A 4461-nucleotide genomic window follows, 5' to 3' on the forward strand; every position below is an offset into this window, starting at 1 on the left:
GATCAGATCGGGGTGGAGAGTATATGGACTTGGGATTCCAGGACTATATGATAGAACATGAAATTACGTCTCAACTCTCAGCCCCTGGTATACCTCAACAAAACGGTGTATCAGAAAGGAGAAACAGAACCCTGTTGGACATGGTTCGATCAATGATGAGCTATGCTCAGTTGCCTAACTTGGGGTTACGTAGCGGAGACTGCGGTTTATATTTTGAACGTAGTTCCATCACAAAGTGTTTCTGAAACACCCTTTGAGCTATAGAAGGGTCGCAAAGCTAGTTTACGTCACTTCCGGATTTGGGGATGCCCGACACATGTGCTCATGACTAACCGGAAGAAACTGAAACCTCGTTCAAAAGTATGTCTATTCGTAGGTTACCCTAAAGAGACGAGCGGTGGTCTATTCTTCGATCCTCAAGAAAACAAAGTGTTTGTATCGACAAATACTACTTTCTTGGAAGAAGGCCATGTTCGAGATCATAAACCACGAAGTAAGGTAGTGATTAACGAGATTTCTGAAGAGGCTACAAACACGTCAACAAGAGTTGTTGATCAAACTGGCACTACAACAAGAGTTATTGATGAAGCTAGTACATCACGTCAGTCACATCCACCTCAAGTTTTGAGGGTGCCTTGACGTAGTGGGAGGGTTGTGTCACAACCTGACCGTTATGTGGGTTTAACTGAAACCCATGTTGTCATACCTGATGACGGCGTCGAGGATCCATTGACCTACAAAAAGGCAATGGAAGATACTGACAAGGACAAATGGATCAAAGCAATGGACCTGGAAATGGAGTCGATGTACTTCAATTCCGGTTGGGAACTTGTAGATCAACCTGACGGGGTAAAACCCATAGGATGCAAATGGATCTATAAGCGAAAACGAGACGCCGAAGGAAAGGTACAGACTTTTAAGGCGAGACTTGTGGCAAAAGGCTACACACGAAGGGAAGGGGTGGACTACGAAGAAACCTTCTCCCCTGTAGCTATGCTTAAGTCCATTAGAATACTTTTGTCCATTGCCACATATTATGACTATGAGATATGGCAAATGGACGTCAAGACTGCTTTTCTGAATGACAATCTTAAAGAAAGTATTTATATGTCTCAACCCGAAGGGTTCATAGCTCAAGGTTAAGAGCAAAAGGTTTGCAAGCTTAAACGGTCCATATATGGACTGAAACAAGCATCTCGATCTTGGAACATAAGGTTCGATACTGCGATCAAATCTTATGGTTTTGACCAAAACGTTGATGAGCCTTGTGTATACAAAAAGGTTGTCAACAACATTGTAGCCTTCTTAATGTTGTACGTGGATGATATTCTACTCATTGGGAATGATGTAGGATACCTCACTGACATAAAAAAGTGGCTAGCGACTGAGCTCCAAATGAAGGATTTGGGAGAAGCTTAGTATGTTCTTGGCATCCAATTTCTAAGGGATCGCAAAAATAGAACGTTAGCCTTGTCTCAGGCAACTGATATCGACAAGATGCTTGTTCGATATTCGATGCAGAATTCCAAGAAAGGTTTATTACCCTTCAGGCATGGAATTCATCTGTCTAAGGAACAATGTCCTAGGACACCTCAAGAAGTTGAGGATATGAGACGTATACCCTATGCTTCAGCAGTGGGCAGCCTGATGTACGCAATGCTGTGCACGAGGTCTGACATTTGCTATGCGGTAGGGATGGTCAGTAGGTACCAATCCAACCCAGGATATGATCACTAGACTGCTGTAACGGGAATCCTCAAGTATCTTAGGAGAACGAGGGACTACAAGCTCATGTATGGCGCTAAGGATTTGATCCTTACAGGATACACTAACTCTGTGTAACGCCCCGCGTTACTCAGGTTAGTTATCTCGAGTCCCCGGACGTTTTTTCTTAGAATTTTCTTTTTATTTAATTTCATTGTTCATTTCATTTTATTTCGAGCCGCCGTGGTTATTGTTATAGTGTTGAAGTGTACTTACGTATCCAATTATTGTGTAACGAGGAAATTGCTTTCTCTATAATTGTTCCGGTCCGTTGGGCCCAATTTGAGTATCTAAGTAAGTGGGCCTTTCTTGTTTTAAAACAAGAGGGAAGGAGAAAGGGCCTAGCCCAAGTGGGCCCCTTCTTGTAAAAAAAAAAGAACAAAAAGAAGGTAAGAGGAAACCCTAGCCCCCAACATCCCTTCCCATTCGTGAGCCTCTTCTTCACCTCCCCATTGTAGTTTTCGTGTTCCTTCTTCTACTGGCGCCTCAACCCTCACTGAAACACTCGACGGACGGCGACCACCGGCGACTTGACAGCAGCAACGGTAGGCGACGGCGCGGCGGGTGGCGCGGTAGACGACGGAGGCGGCGACTTCGGGCAACGGCGGCGTGCGGCGTCGGCCGCAACAGACAGCAGCTGCGCGCGGCTGACGGCGGCAACAGTTCGCGGATGGCGGCAGCAGCGGTGCACGGGAGTCGGCAGCAGCGTCGCGCGGGTTCCGGGCAACGGCAGAGGTGCACGGCATCCGGACAGCAGCAGTGGGCGCGGGTTTTTACAGCAGCAGGTCGTGGCGTGGGTTCTTGCTGTGCGCAGCGTCGTGGGCATCGTTTGATGAATTTTTACTGCTAAATTAGTCCGGACAACAGAAGTTTCCGATCCCGGCACCTACCCATACCCATTAGAGGCTTGATTTACGCAACCCACAACCATTCGAGTTAGGCCTAAGTTACCCACACCTAGACGAAGTCGATTTTTGCGGTAATGAACATTGCAAAATCCCTTAGGATGAATTTAGATGGCTGGAAATTTTATATTAATTACTTCATTGCTTATTGTTGTTTAGGTGGTGAGTTGACACAGGATACAGGAGCATAACAGTGTGTAAGTAGCCTGGGGGCGAGTGCGTGTGTTACCTTGTGTTAACGGAATGGTTTGGTGCTGATTTTTTTTATTTATTTATTTAGTTGAATGGATTTTGGTGCTGATTTTTATGTAGTTGCATGGTGTTGGTGCTGATTTTTATTTAGGTGTATGGTGTTGGTGCTGATTTTTAGTTAGTTTAATGGTTTTGGTGATGATTTTTAATTGAAATAATTTATTTCGTGCATTAGGAAAATAGTTAGCCGTGGTTGTGCACTCACAGTAATTATCGTTGTGTTACGTGTTGTCGTTTCCTTGCTAGACATTATGAGAATGCATGATTTCTTGTTATTGGTTGTGCTTGGTTGGTCCGGATTATTGTAGTTGGAAGTTGTTACGTGTTGTCATTTCATTGCTAGACATTATGAGAATTCATGTTTTCGTGTTGTTGGTTGTGTTTGGTTGGTCCTGATTATTGTAGTTGGAAGTAGCTAAACCATGACGTTGTAAACGTGTCGGGGACGAAATGCATGTGTTGTTAGCCCGTCATATAGTTTTATATTACTTTGTTGGAAGCTGTTGAATTGATGTATCGTTGGTACGAAGGAGAGTTTACTGGTAAAAAGAAAATTGAGTTGTGAATTGAAGTGTGGAAGACTTACTTATAGGTTGACCTTGGAAGGTTAGTGGGGATTGACACGAGCCATTCAAGGTTTTGCAAGACTTAGACTTAAGATTTTTAGGTTTCACTCTACTAGATACACTAGTCTTTTCTCTATATATAATGTCTAAAGTTAGTTTCCACTTAAAGTTGATGTGAATGAGATCTTAAGGTTTCTAAACAATGTTGAGTTTGGGGGAAGCTATAGCAAACAATGTTGTATTTACAGGAAATTTAGTTATTTTCTCCTTATATCAACCTTAGTAAAGAATAAAGATTTTCTTTATTTTAGTAAAACAAACTCAACATCAATAAAAATGTCATCAAAGTAATTAAAAGAGATAAGAAATATGATTTTAAAGATTTAAGTTTGATCATAAAGATTCTATTCTCTAAAGTCAAACAAAGTCCTATCTCTTAAAAGAAAAAATTAATGTCATAAGAATGTGTTGAAACAACAAACAATGAAGATATCTTACATTTTGTTATATTGCTTTTAAAAGGCAATGTTAACAAATATAAGACTTATCTTGTTGTTATAGTTTCTATTCTCAAGTGTGACATTAATTTTTAGAGATCTTTTTCATGGTTTATCGAAAAGTTCTTTCAACAAAGTGGCAATACTTATTTTTTTGAGTTGTGTTAGATGAATATATAGATTTGTTTTTAAATGTATATTTTATGAAAGGTATTGCGTTTTCTATCATAAAGATTTATGCACTTGGGGATATTGAAATCACTAGTGGAGACGAGCTGAGTTTCAATAGAGGTCACTTGAATAATAAAGTAAAATAAAAAAAATTTATACTTAAAGTCTATATGCTTCCACTTCAGTATTCGTATTAGAATAAAAGACAATTTTTTATAACTCTTAATTGGACTTAAAGAGTTAGAAGGTGCTTAACAAAAAAGGTTATATGTTCACTCATCAAAATCATATTAATTAGAGATCATA

Source organism: Momordica charantia (genome assembly GCF_013281855.1).
Source record: "Momordica charantia cultivar OHB3-1 chromosome 3 unlocalized genomic scaffold, Mcharantia_2.0 BLBB01000003.1, whole genome shotgun sequence".
In the NCBI taxonomy this organism is placed as follows: Eukaryota; Viridiplantae; Streptophyta; class Magnoliopsida; order Cucurbitales; family Cucurbitaceae; genus Momordica; species Momordica charantia.